The sequence below is a fragment of the Panthera uncia genome, chromosome E1, assembly GCF_023721935.1.
Source record: "Panthera uncia isolate 11264 chromosome E1, Puncia_PCG_1.0, whole genome shotgun sequence".
Classification (NCBI taxonomy): Eukaryota; Metazoa; Chordata; class Mammalia; order Carnivora; family Felidae; genus Panthera; species Panthera uncia.
The window spans coordinates 48,881,622-48,895,938 of NC_064814.1; the positions used below are offsets into that span (position 1 = coordinate 48,881,622).

General features: G+C 37.7%; 1 protein-coding gene across 3 annotated transcripts in view; it reads right to left on the reverse strand.

Annotated features, from left to right (window-relative positions):
- Positions 1–14,317, reverse strand: part of AKAP10 (A-kinase anchoring protein 10) — an 83,910-nt gene that overhangs the window by 48,974 nt on the left and 20,619 nt on the right. The window lies entirely within an intron of this gene.

Consider the following 14,317-nt stretch of genomic DNA (forward strand, 5'->3'; position numbering starts at 1 on the left):
ACATATACTGTTGGTGGGAATGTAAAATGGTGTAGTTACTATGGAAAACAGTATGGAGCATCCTCAAAAAATTAAAAACTGAACTCTTTCATGATCCAGCAATGCCACTTCTGGGTATTTTTCTAAAAAAATTGAAATCAGGATCTTGAAGAGATATTTGTACTCCCATGTCATTGCAGGATTATTCACAATTGCCAAGACATAAAAACAACCAAAGGTTCATGGATGGATAAATGTATAAACAAAATGTGGTATATACATTCAATGGAAGACTGTTCAGCCATAAAAAAAAAAAAAAAAAAGGAAAACCTAACTTATGTAACAACATAAATGAACCTTAAAGGCATAATGCTAAATAAAGTAAGTCAGTCACAGAAGGACAAATACTGCAACATCCCACTTATATGTGGTATCTAATATAGTCAAACTCAGAGAAGCGGAAAATAGAACTGTAGCTATTAGAAGCTGGAAGGGGAGAAATAGAGAGTTGCGATTAACAGGTATAAAGTTTCAGTTACCCAAGGTGCATACGTTCTGGAGATCTGCTATACGCCATTGTATGTATGGTTAAAAATATTGTACTGTACACTTAAGAATTTGTTAAGAGGGTAGAGTTCATGGATCTCGTTTACAACAGAGAAAGAAAAAAGAATTCATGGAAAAAAGAGAAAGTCCCAGAGTTAGGACAAAAGTTCAGGTATGACTCATGATCAGTACTGTCTCTAATGTAGAGAGCTATAAAAAGGTACATTTTGGGGAAGGGAAGTTGTGCTTGTTTTTTCTCTACATTAATTAATTAATCCTCTCTACACCCACGGCCTTGAAGAAAGGTATCAATTGTGAAGATTCAGGGGAACTGTTTTGCCTTTAACCAGATCTAACATAATCCAAGCTAATTCCACTCTCTCAACAGATGTTTATTGTATAGCCACTATGAGCAAATTATTAATCAGAACAAAGACACTAGTTTTGAAGCAAATGCCTATCAAAAACCTAAAAATCAGAACCTGTGTTGTTTCTCAGTTTTTGCTTTTCCACCAACTAAAAACAGCTGCCAATCCCAGACAAATACTGTAAGATGTTGTACAGACGTTAATGCACATTTTTGAGGGGATTAAAACTAACTGAAAGAAGTTTTGATACCTTTAAATAAAATATTAACTATATTTCATTTCAGAAACAGAATGAAGTTACACCCTTCTTTTGGATCAGAAAAATTCAGTTTTAAGAAAAAAAGGACATTAACATATTTTAAACATTTTAATAAATTAATAAATGAAACAGTTTTAACTCAATAAATGCTTGGCTAAGCAAAGATAAATGCTTTGGTTCAATTTCTAAAGTACTCTTTTAATAAAAGAACAAAGGAACATAGAAATGCTTAAAACATCTGCTTTTTAAAAAACATACCTTTTAGGAACCCATGAGGACAGATTACTGGAAGTAAAGAACTTTCCTTCAATTATTTGAATGATGTTCAAAACTCCATTACTCACTTTAGTATTTCACTAAGAAGTTTTCAATTTTTAAAAAAATGGCTATTTATTTTGAGAGATAAAGAGGGAGAGAGACAGCAAGCGCTCAAGCACAGGAGGGGTGGGAGGGTGGGCGTAGAGAGACAATCCCAAGCAGGCTTCACTGTCAGCACAGAGCCAGACTTGAGGTTCGAACCCACAAACTGTGAGATCATAACCTGAGCAGAGATCAAGAATCAGACGCTTAACCAACTGAGCCACCCTGGCACCCTCAGTGTCTACTTAAATGCAAGTACAAAACACCAGTATATTCTAAAGAAGTTACTCGGAAGAAATTACACGTCAATTCTGAATTCTTAGTATCATCAATCTTTAGTTATAAAAGCAATAGGCCATTACAAATTCCTTTACGGTCACCTTGTGAAGCTCAAGAAGTTTTAATACAATGAAAATGATTACAACAGAAACCTTAGAGGCAGGCGTTAGACCATCATCTTCTTAATATATTTGCGTTTTAAGGGGAAAACAGAAAATCTATATAGGATACTCATTCTTTGATTTGTTCTGAAATCCTAAGGACTGGGTCAAGATGAAATAAGCACACCTCACCCACCCCACAGAATGCAGCTAAAAACACCAGACAAATGTATCTGAAGACCTGGAAATGGTAGCAGGCAGACAGAAAGGAAACCAGGACTCAAAGTGCCACCAGAGCAGAGCCAAGTGTCCCACTTTGTTTCTCCAGTATCTCCTGGCCTGGACTCAAAAGCTGAAACTGCACAAGGATGCACAAAGAAAAAGCTCCAGAGAAGCCCTCTATTTCTGGTCTAAGGAGCAGGGAGGGGTTTCATATGGATAGCAGAGAGTGAGGGAAATCTCCTGGGCTTTCTTTCACTCCAGTCTCCATCCCCAGGCAATGGCAGCAGCACTCAGGCAGGCTCCAAAAGCTCTCCAAACTCTGTCCTTTGACAGAGAAACCGTAGTCCCAGTAAGAAGAGGAGAATCCCTATTTCTTTTATCCACTGTCCTCTGGCTGCTTGGCCACAGAAGCTGACATAGTGGTAGAAAGTGAAGCCCCAACTTTCTAGCCAACTTTCTAGCCCTACCAGGAAGGTAGGGTCCCCTAGGCACCAGAAACTGCTAGGGAAACAGCAGAAAAGAAGAAGGCCTGTGAAAAGCATATCAAGTTGTGTGTGTACTCCTGGGCTCACTCACACATGAACTGGGCATGCATGGACTTGACTGTAACAGCATACCAATGGGTGTGAGAACTAAACTATCACCTTTCCACTGGACAGGTCTCAGACTGGACCCTAGCAGGCATAGATACAAATACAATCCAAAACTGAATGGACTCTAGAACCACAGCCTACAGAATGCTAGTTGGAACGTGGCTGAACCTAACCAGGTGAATTGCTTGCTAAAACAAAAATTCAACATTCTTCACAGGATCTAAACATGACCCAGAATCATGCAAGTCAAACTGTCCTAAATACAATCCAAAATTAACTGCCATACAAAACCCCAGAAAATCCCATTATCTCACAATTGAAAAGACAAGCAAGATGATACAGATACACAGATGCTGGAATTATAGAACAAAGTTTTGTTTTGTTTTTTTTTTTAATAACCATGTTCCAAGAAGTAAGGTCAAATACTCTTGAAACAAACAGAAAGACAGCCTCTGCAGAGAAAAAGATTAAAAAAAAAAAAAAAAAAGCACAAGAAGGAAGAGGAGGAGGAACAAATGGAAGGATGAGAACCAGAAAAAAAAAATAACCTAAGGTTAAAATTCACTGGAAAGACTCAAAGCATGATGGAAATGACAGAGGAAAGAATCAGTGAATTCAAAGATATACGAATAGAAAATTTCCAAGCTGAAAAACAGGAAAACAAAAAATTAGACAAAAGCACATAGAGCCTCAAGGATCTGCAGGACAATGACAAACATACAACATTTGGGTCATTAAAATCTCAGAAGAAAGAGAAAGAAGTATGGGGCCAAAAAAAAAAAAAAAAAAAAGTGAAAGAACAATCAATGGCTGAAAACATCCTCCTTTGAAAATCAAAAAGCTCAGTGAACCTCAGATGGGATAACCAAACTGCTGAACATTAGAGACAGGGAAAATATCTCGAAAGCAACTATAAAAAAGATGCTAAATATAAGATAATAATGATTCCAAGACTGCAGATTTCTCCCAGAAACCATGGAGGCCAGAGGCAGCGAAACAGCACTTTTAAAGTGGTGAGAGAAAAGAACTATCAACCTTGAATTCTCTATCAAATGAAAACTCCTTCAAAATAAAGAGACTCTTAGATGGAAAATTACTGAGAAAATTCTCTGACAGCAGTCCTGCTCTAGAAGAAACGCTAGAGGGATCTTTGAGATGCTGGTGAAGTAACAGAAATAACAACTGAACTTCAGGAATGAAGGAACAGCAACAGATATGGCAAATACCAGGCTTACACATAACAGACAATTCTTTTTTTAAGTTCTGTAAGTTGTGTCCAACAGTTGAAAGCCAAATTCCCAACACCGTCTGATGGGATTTTCAACAAAAGTGGATGACACTACACCACATGAGTGGGGAGACAAAGGGACCTACATGGCCCACTTGATGTAATAAAATGATAATTTTAGGGGCACCTGGGTGGCTCAGTTGGTTGAGTGACCGACTTCGGCTCAGGTCATGATCTCACAGTCCATGGGTTTGAGCCCCGCATCGGGCTCTGTGCTGACAGCTCAGAACCTGGAACTTGCTTCAGATTCTGTGTCTCCCTCTTTCTCTGCCCTCTCCCACTCATGCTCTGTCTCTGTCTCTCTCTCTCTCAAAAATGAATAAACATTAAAAAAAAATTTAAGGGGCGCCTGGGTGGCTCAGTCGGTTGAGCGGCCGACTCCGGCTCAGGTCACGATCTCGCCATCCGTGAGTTTGAACCCCGCGTCGGGCTCTGGGCTGATGGCTCAGAGCCTGGAGCCTGCTTCCAATTCTGTGTCTCCCTCTCTCTCTGCCCCTCCCCCGTTCATGCTCTGTCTCTCTGTCTCAAAAATAAATAAGCGTTAAAAAAAAAAATTTTTTTTTAAAAAGAAAGATAATTTTACGTGGACTGTGTATGTATGATGGTATGTATACTGCAATCCCTAGAGAAACCACTAAAAACCTATACAAAGAGATATAATGAAGAACTAAATAGATAAATTCTTAAAAAAATTCAAAGAATCCAAAAGAAAAAAGAGAATAGGAAATCCAAGGATGGGAACAAACAGAAAAATAAAATGGGAGACATAAATTCAAACACATTAATAATTACACTTAATATAATTATATATAAGTTAAATTAATAAGTATTGGCAATTATATTTACATATTAAAAGGTAAATAATCACGTTGTAATTAACTACACTTAATATAAAGAACTACACTACAACTTATACTGAAATAAATTTATCAACAAAAAAAACAGATTGTCAGAATGGATTAAAAAAAAAGAAATGACCCAACTACATGCTATCAAAAGAAACTCACTTTAAAAATGATAAAGGCAAGGAGTGCCTGGGTGGCTCAGTCAGTTGGGCGTCCCTTTGGCTCAGGTCAAGATCTCATAGTCTGTGAGTTCAAGCCCCACGTCAGACTCTGCACTGACAGCTCAGAGCCTGGAGCCTACTTCAGATTCTGTCTCCTTCTCTCTCTTACTCTCCCCCACTCACACTCTGTGTCTGTCTGTCTGTCTGTCTCTCTCTCTCAAAAATAACATAAAAACATTAAAAAAAAATGATAAAGGCAAGTCAAAAGTAAAGCGAAAGAAAAAGATGTACCATGAACTGCAGTGGCTATATAAGTCAGACAGAAGAGATTTCTGACCTTAGAACAAGTGAAGTTACCACAGATAAAGAGGAACATTACAAAATGGTAGGATCGATTTACCAAGAAGATTCAATGATTCTAAATAGGTACAAACCTAACAACTGAGCCTCAAAATACATGCAAAAACAGAACTGAAAGCACAATTGGAAAAATCCACAACTATGCTCAGAGACTTCAACACGCCTCTCTCAGTAACAGATATAAAAAACATAAAAGTACTGGCAATGATACAGAAAAACTGAACACCATCATCAACCAACTCCATCGAATTGACATTTATAGAAAACTATCAAATGGCAGTATATTCTTTTCATTGTATGTGAGTTATTCACCAAGATAAACCATATCCTAGGCTATTTAAAATTTTCAACAAATTTAGGGGCACTTGGATGGCTCGGCTGAGCGTCCGACTTCGGCTCATGTCATGATCTCACAGCTCGTGAGTTCGAGCCCTACGTTGGGCTCTGTGCTGACAGCTCAGAGCCTGGAGCCTGCTTCGGATTCTGTGTCTCCCTCTCTCTCTGCCCCTCCCCTGATCGTGCTCTGTCTCTGTCTCTCTCTCTCAAAATAATTAAAAAATGTTTTAATAAAAAAATTTTTAACAAATTTAAAAGAATTGAAATCATTCAAAGTATGTTTTCTAACCATGATATAATTACACGGGAAGTCAGTAACAAAAAGATCACAGATAAAATTCTTCAAACACCTGAAAATTAAACAACATATTTCTAAATAATCATGGGCAAAAGAGTAAGACTCCAGGGAAATTAGGCATTTTATTTTTATTTAATTCAAAGTATCAGAATTTGTGGGGTGTAGATAAAACAGTGATTGGAAGGAAATTTATAGCATTACATGCTTCTCTTAAAATACAAAGGTCTCTGGGTGGCCTGGGTGGCTCAGTCGGTTAAGTGTCTGACTCTTGATTTCCACCCAGGTCATGATCCCAGAGTTGTGGGATCAAGCCCCGCATAGGGCTCTGTACTGACAGCGCAGAGCCTGTTTGGGATTCTCTCTCTCCCTTTCTCTCTCTCTGCCCCCTCCTGCTTGCATGCCCACGCATGTGAGCAAGCTCTCTCTTTCTCAAAATAAAGAAATAAGCTTAAAAAAAAAAAAAGGTCTCTTGGGGCACCTGGCTGGCTCAGTCACTAGAGTATGCGACTCTTGATATCAGTCAAGGTTATGAATTTGAGCCCCACATTGGGTGCAGAGATTACTTAAAAAAATAAAATCTTTCAAAAAATTTAAAAAAAAAAGGTCTCAAATAAACGATATAAGTTTCTATCTTAAGAAATGAGAAAAAGTAAATCTAAAGCAAGCATGAGAAGGGGCTCCTGGGTGGCTCAGTTGGTGGGGCAACTGACTTTGGCTCAGGTCATGGTATCACGGTTTGTGAATTCGAGCCCCGCATGGAGCTCTGTGCTGACAGCTCAGAGCTTGGAGCTACTTCAGATTCTGTGTCTTCCTCTCTCTCAACACCTCCCTCACTTGTGCTCTCTCTCTCTCTCAAAAATAAACATTAAAAAAAATTTAAAGCAAGCAGGTGGAAAGAATTAACACATAGCAGAAAAATCTATAAAATTGAAAAGAGAAAAACAGATAAAAAAAATCAATTGTAAATCAAAAGCTGGTTCTTTTAAAAAGACAGATTAAACCCCTATGTATGCTGGCAAAGAAGAAAGAAGACACAATTACCAATATCAGCAATGAAAAAGCGGTATCACTACAAACTTGAGACTAAAAAAGAAAGTAAGGGAATCCTAGATAATTACATGCCCATAAATTCAACAATTTAATGAAAATAACAATTCCTTCAAAGCTGCAAAGTACTAACATTCCCTCAAGAAGAAATAGAAAACCTGAATAGTCCTAGATCTATTAAAGAAACAGAATTTATAGTTTGAAACACTCTGAAAAAACACACAAAAAAACCCCAACAATTCTAAATGATCTTTTCCAGAAAACAGAAGTGGTGGGAAAACGTCCCAACTCATTCTTGGGGGCCAACATTACATTGATACTAAAATCAGACAAAAGCAGTACAAGAAAAATACAGCCCAAATCCATCATAAACGTAAATGCAAAAACGACCAACAAAATTTAGAAAATCAAATCTAGCAACATATAAGAATAAAACACACCACACAACCAAATGGCACTAAACCTGGGAATGCAAGGTTATTCAAACTTTCAAAAATCAATCAATATAACCCATCACATTAACAGACAAAGAAAGGAAAACTACATGGTCGTATCAAACGACACAGACAAAACATGTGACAATTCAACACCATTCATGATTCAAACAACTCTCAAGAAACCACTAAGAGAAGCAGACTTCCATCAACCTATAAAGAGCCTTTATAAAAAACTCATGGTTAACCTCATACTTCATGGTGAAAGACTAAATGCTTTCCCTCCAAGATCAGGAACAAGAATATTCATTCTCACCACTCCTAATCAACACAATACAGCAAGTCCTAGCTTAGTGCAATAAGGCAACGGGAAAAGAAAAAAAAAAAAATCAGAAAGCAAGAAGTAACTGTCCTTATTCACAAACAACATTAATGTAGAAAATCCCAAGTAATCTACAGAAAAACTACTAGAAGTAGTGAGTTTCATAAGGTCGCAGAATAGGTTAACATATAAAAGTCAATCATATTTCTATATACTAGCAATACAAGATTAGAAACAAAAATTTTTAAAATAGCATTCACGGGGCACCTGGGTGGCTCAGTCAACTGAGTATCCGACTTCAGCTCAGGTCATGATCTAATGGTTCATGAGTTCAAGCCCTGCATTTGGCTATCTGCTGTCAGCACAGAGCCCACTTCAGATCCTCTGTCTTTCTCTCTGCCCCTACCACACTCACACTCTCTCAAAAATAAATAAAAACATTAAAAACAAAATTGCACTCACAATAGCACCAAAAAGAAATACTTAGATATGTTTTAAAAAATATATGAAGGATGTGTACACTGAGGACTACATATTGCTGATAAATAAATAAGATACCTAAGTAAATAAAAACATCCTCCATGTTCGTGTATTCTAAGACTTGATACAGTTAAGATGTAAATTCTCATCAAACTGACCTAAGGATTGAATGCAATTCCAATAAAAACTCCATCAGGATTTCTTTTCTTTTCTTTAATGTTTATTTATTTTTGAGAGGGGGTAGGAGAGACAGAGTGCAAGTGCGGGAGGGGCAGAGAGTGAGGGAGACACAGAATCCGAAGTAGGCTCCAGGCTCTGAGTTGTCAGCACAGAGACCCACACGGGGCTTGAACCCACCAACTGTGAGATCATGATCTGTAGAAATCTGGATGCTTAACCGACTGAGTCACCCAGACACCCCTACCAGGATTTCTTATAGATATAGACAAGATTGTGCTAAAGACTATATTTAGGGGAAAAAAAACAAAAAAACTAGAATAGACAGAACAATTCTGAAAAAGAAAAAACAAACTTGGAGACCTCATACTATCTAGTTTTAAGACTTACTGTAAAGCTACAGTAATGAAGACAGTGGATACTGATTGGTGAAGGAATAGACACATGTATCAATGGAACAGAACAGAGTCCATAAATAGACCTACAGAAATATGGCTAAGGTACAAGGGCAAGTCAATACAGTAAGGGTAGTCTTTTCAATTAGTGGTGCTGAAACAACACCATATTCATATGCAAAAATAAAAAACAATACAAAAATATTTGACCACCTCTTACATCTTAGACAATATGAACTCAAAATAGACCATATATCTAACTGTGAAGGATGAAATCACAGTACTTTTAGAAGAACACACAAGAGAAAATCTTCATGACCGTTAATCAGGCAAAGAGTTCTCAGGGTATGACTCCAAAAGCACAATCCATAAAAGAAAAAAGTCACTAAATTAATCAAAAAGTCCTCTTGTTCTGTGAAAGACACTATTAAGAGAATGAAAAGTCAAGCTATCAACTAGGAGAAAACATTTGAAATCACATAGCCAAAACAGTTTTATACCCAGAACACACACACAAAAAAAACCTCTCAAAATTCAATGTCAGTAAAACAGACAATCCAAGAAAATATGGGAGTATGTTGCTGGTGGATATGCAAAATGGTACAGCCACTCTACAAAACAGTCGGACAGTTTTTTATATAATTAAACATATACCATATAATTCAGCAAACTTACCACTTGGTATTTGCCCTAGAGAAATAAAAACTTTTGTCCACACAAAAAAACGTATACATGCACAAATGTTTATAGCAGTTTTATTCATAATCATTAACAACTGGAAACAATCCAGACGTCCTTAAACTGGTGAATGGATAGTACATCCATACAATGAATATTACTTAGCAATAAAAAGCTATGAACATCTTGACAGAACATGGGTAAATTTCAAGCCATTATGCTAAGTCAAAGAAGCCTATCTCAAAGGCTACATATTTTAAAAATTCATTTGTATGGCACTCCAGAAAAGGCAAAACTACAGAGTCAGATAGATCAGTGGTTGCTAAATGATGTGACAGAGGAGGGTTTAAACACAAAGGTGACAGAACTATTCTTATCCTGTGAGGACAGTTACAGGAACCTATGCATGTGTTAAAATTCATACAAATATACATCAAAAGAGATCAAATCTATTGCACTAAAATTTTTTAAACTAATGAAAAATGAAAAAAACAAGTACTCTTTTAATAACTCCACTATTTCTTTCTTTTTTTTTTTTAACATTTATTTATTTTTGAGAGAGTGTAAGAGCGTGCGTGCAGGGGAGGGACACAGAGAGGGAAACACAGAATCGAAAGCAGGCTCCAGGATCCGAGCTGTCAGTACAGAACCTGACATGGGGCTCGAACTCACAAACCATGAGATTGTGACCTGAGCTGAAGTCAGATGCTTAACCGACTGAACCACCTAGGCACCCCATCCTCCACTATTTCTATGTTTCATTGAAATAAACTACCACCAAACCAAAAGGCTTCCAAAAAAAAAAAAAAAGAAAAAAAGAAAAGGAAGTGTATTACAATTAAACAGACTTCCATTTCCAGAAACAGGCCAGACTAGATGTTTAAAAAAATTCTTCACAATACTAAATTTCCCCAAAATGCTTTTTAAAAGTATATCAGAGTTCGTGGTAAAGCAAGGGAAACAGTGAGAGGAAGAAAACAAGGACAAGCAATTCCTTAATCTGAAAACTGTGGGGCCAGTAATATTTTAGAATTCAGAATCTGGGCAGTTTTTATAGAGGTAATGCACTGTGTTTATAGAAACCAGGTTAATCCTCTAGCAGCATGTGGGACAACACCACATAATCAAACACATCTACGTTTCTGCAGTAAGTTCATACCAGTCCAGGTTAAGTTTCGTCCTTTTAAAAAATAACCTGGGATAGTCAAAGCTTTCTGGATTTCTAAATTGCAGATGAAGAACTGTGGAGCTGCAGGAGCCAGTGCAAATCAAGATGGGCATAAGTACAGAGGGGAAGGGCATTCACCTGGGAAAACCACCAATGTCAAGAGACTTAAGTGTGCCTTTTCTTTTTCTTTTTTTTTTTTTACGTTTATTTATTTTTGAGACAGAGAGAGACAGAGCATGAACGGGGGAGGGTCAGAGAGAGAGGGAGACACAGAATCGGAAGCAGGCTCCAGGCTCCAAGCCATCAGCCCAGAGCCATCAGCCCAGAGCCCGACGCGGGGCTCGAACTCACGGACCGCGAGATCGTGACCTGAGCTGAAGTCGGACGCTCAACCGACTGAGCCACCCAGGCGCCCCAAGTGTGCCTTTTCAAGAGCAGTTGCCCAGGACCCAAATAGGGTAGAATTTGGGTTTTAAGTGGTAGAAATTTTAGTTTTAAGTGGTAACTAAAACTAATGGATGGTACTGAAGCTGGCCCCAGATGCAGGACAAATGCAAATGCAGACATACTCTGAAATAAGCCCATTTAAACAGATTTCTCAAACAATTCCCACAGATAAAAATCCAAAAACCTATGTTCACAGTCAAAACCACTAAAATCACAAGCTACCAAGAGTGTAAATCTGAAGAAACAGACAAATACTGAATCAGATCCACAAAAACTACAGCTAATGGAATTATCAGATGATGAATATATATTTAATAAATTTAAATAGAAAACGGGCTCAAGAGTGGGATGAAGGGATAAAGGAAGAAGAAACTAAAAAATGATGAGGCAAATTTGAATTGTAAAATTTTTTTCTAGAAATAAAAAATTCAGTAAACTTTTAAATAAGAATAACATTAAAAAATTATTCAACAGCAGATCAGACAGACCCATATTGAGACAATCAATGAACTAAATAAAAAACAGATCTGAAGAAAACACCACCAATGTGGAAAAGTTACCTACTATAGATTTCAACTCTAGGATATTCTGGAAAAGGCAAAACTATGGAGACAGTAAAAAGATTAGTGGTTGTCAGGGATAAGCAGGTAGGAAGAGATGAATAGACAGAGTACGGAGGATTTTTTAGGACAGTGAAAATACTCTAACACCATAAATGATGGATACATGTCATTATACATTTGTCCAAACCTGTAAGAATGAACAACACCAAAAGTGAACCCTAATGTAAACTATGGACTTTGAGTGACTATAAGGTATCCAGGTAGGTTCATCAACTGCAATAAATGTTCCACTCTGGTGGGGGACGTGGATGATGGGAGAGGCCTCTGTATGTATGTGTGGGGCAAGGGTATATGGGAAATCTCTGTACCTTCCCCTCAATTTTGCTGTGAACCTTAAACTGCTCAGAAAAAATAAAGTCTTACTAGAGGGGGAAAAAAAAAAAGAAAAAGCAAACAAAGAAAAGCCAAGAAAGAAATCACCTAGCCCTGTAAGAAACAAAGAACAGATAAGATAAAAAAAAGAGGAAAAACTTGGAGGCTGTCTAATCAGAATTCTAGAAGGTAATAACTGAAAAATTCAGACAGTGTAACTCCCAAATGGACAGAGAAGAAATCAAGAAAGAGGTGCTATTGTTGAAATGCCTGGACTTTAACTTTAGCTCCACCCTCCCCCCTCCCCTCATTCTATAACCCGAGGCAAGTTCCTTTACTTTCCTAAGTCATGATTTTCTCATGTGTAAAACAGGCTAAGGATGGCGATCTCATACAGGTGTTGGAATTAAGTGGAATTCAAGGGCAGCACTTGGCACAGAACCCAACAGAGGTCACCGGTTGGCAATTAACAAATAATCGCATCTACAAAGTTCATTAAAACGGTAGTAAATTAAGAATAAGATGAGGATGAAATAAGCATTTCTGGGTTAATGATTTGATTTCAAACTCTGTGGAAGGGAAAGGCAGGACACTTAACCCTTCCTCACTGGTTAATTCTGCAAATATCCTTCTTAGAGGATCCAATCCTGTAGGTATCCCCGCTGTTCCTTTTTTATATGCCAAGCCTACTCAGGACACTCTCCATCCAAATCCTTCCAAATCTGCAAGTGGGTGTGAAGAGAAAAGAAACCTTTTCTAGTCCTAGCCTCAGCAATCAGACAACAAAAAGAAATCAAAGGCATCCAAATCAGCAAGGAGGAAGTCAACGTTCACTCTTCGCAGACAACATGATATTCTATGTGGAAAACCCAAAAGACTTCACCAAAAAACTGCTGGAACTGATACACGAACTCAGCAAAGTCACAGAATATAAAATCAACGTACAGAAATCAGTTGCATTTCTATACACACACTAATAATGAACCAGCAGAAAGAGGAATCAAGGAATCAATCCCATTTACAATTGCACCAAAAACCATAAAATACCTAGGAATAAACCTAACCAAAAATGTGAAAAATCTATACACTGAAAACTATAAAAAGCTTATGAAAAGAAACTGAAGAAGACACACAAAAAAAATGGAAAAACATTCCATGCTCATGGATTGGAAGAACAAATATTGTTAAAATGCCAATTCCTACCCAAAGCAATCTACACATTCAATGCAATCCCTATCAGAGTAACACCAGCATTCTTCACAGACCTAGAACAAGCAATCCTAAAATTTGTATGAAACCAGAAGAGACCCCGGATAGCCAAAGTAATCCTGAAAAAGAAAACCAAAGCTGGAGGCATCACAAGCCCGGACTCCAAGCTGTATTACAAAGCTGTAATCGTCAAGATCCTATGGTACTGGCACAAAAACAGACACACAGATCAATGGAACAGAACAGAGGACCCAGAATGGACCCACAAATATGTGGCCAACTAATCTTTGACAGGAAAGATTATCCAATGGGAAAAAGACAGTCTAGCAAATGGTGTTGGGAAAACTGGACAGCGACGAGCAGAATGACCCTGGACCATTTTCTTACACCATACACAAAAATAAACTCAAAATGGATGAAAGACCTAAACATAAGACAGGAACTCATCAGAATCCTAGAGAAAACAGACAACAACTTCTTTGGCCTCAGCTGCTGCAGCAACTTCTTACTTGACACATCTCCAGAGGCAAGGGAAACAAAAGCAAAAATGAACTATTGGGACCTCATCAAGATAAAAAGCTTCTGCACAGCAAAGGAAACAATCAGCAAAACTAAAAGGTAACCAATGGAATGGGAAAGAATATTTGCAAATGACATCTCAGATAAAAGGTTAATATCCAAAAGTCTATAAAGAATTTATCAAACTCAGCATGCCCAAAAAACAAATAATCCAGTGAAGAAATGGGCAAAAGATACGAATAGACAGTTTTCCAAACAAGACATCCAGATGGCTAACAGACACATGAAAAGATGCTCAATATCACTCAGTATCAGGGAAATACAAATCAATACCACAATGAGATACCACCTCATACCTATCAGAATGACTAAAATTAACTCAGGCAACAACAGATGTCAGTGAGGATGCAGAGAAAGAGAAACCCTTTTGCACTGCTGGTAGGAACGCAAACTGGTGCAGCCACTCTGGAAAACAGTATGGAAGTTCCTCAAAAAATTAAAAATACAACTA